The sequence below is a fragment of the Colobus angolensis genome, unplaced genomic scaffold (genome assembly GCF_000951035.1).
Source record: "Colobus angolensis palliatus isolate OR3802 unplaced genomic scaffold, Cang.pa_1.0 Scaffold648, whole genome shotgun sequence".
NCBI classification, from domain to species: Eukaryota; Metazoa; Chordata; class Mammalia; order Primates; family Cercopithecidae; genus Colobus; species Colobus angolensis.
In genome coordinates this window covers 72,750-73,692 of record NW_012120132.1, presented here as the reverse complement: position 1 = coordinate 73,692, position 943 = coordinate 72,750, and positions in this window count along the sequence as shown.

Here is a 943-nt window from a genome sequence, read left to right as displayed (position 1 = left end):
TTTTTCCTTTTTCTTTCTTTCTTTTTTTTTTTTTTGATATATCTTTTCTGTCAGGGCTCTGACGTGACGCTCAAAACCCACCAGCTCCTGCAGCTTCTGGGAGCCAGAGATAATCAGCCAGGAGAATTCCACACATGGGCACTTAGTTACTGGAAACCCTGCGTGAGATGTGAGATCCCAAAGCCAGATTGGGGGTCCCTAGGGTCTTGGCTTCGGGGCTAGGCGTGGAACCATAAATGAGGGTTCAGCCTGTCTGCCTAAGGGATTGTGTTTCCTGGTGTCTTTTTCACTCAAATTTTGAAAAGCAGTCAAATTTCTTATATTGGAAACTCTAGTAGTTAAAAACAGTAGATGCTAACATTTTCAGGAATGTGTCTTGTGCCAGGAGCTGGGAGAGGTTTGTGTAGTGGAGTGATGACATGTTCGCCTCACATGTGAAAGTTCCCCAGTTTGAAATCGGGCGACAACACCCTTGCTTTCCTGAAGGTTGGAAATACGTAGGTGATTCTAAAGAAACGTGAAAAGAATGCGATTACGAATCAACAAACCTGCTCACAGGGAACCACACCTCATTCCTTGTCCTGCCAGTCAGAGTGGTGAGGAGGGAAGGGCACATTTGTCACCCAGCAGTCATTTCAGCAAGAGAGGTTGAGGGCAACACAACAATGTGAAGTTTTAGATGAGGAAATCTCACAAAGTTCTCTTCATTCTCTTCCAATGCCGGAATTTCTCCATGGGCTGACAATGTGATTACATCTCTGAAAGCTCAGGAGTTATTTCCTGGGAGTCCTGCTTGGCTGCCCTTCATCTCGGAGCACAGATGTGGAACAGGTTGATTTGTCTGAGAAAACCAATCAGAAGCTGCATCTGAATCTCAAGCCAAGGATATGGAGTCAATATTCCATATTCACACAAATTAGGAGTGTATATATATATATATATA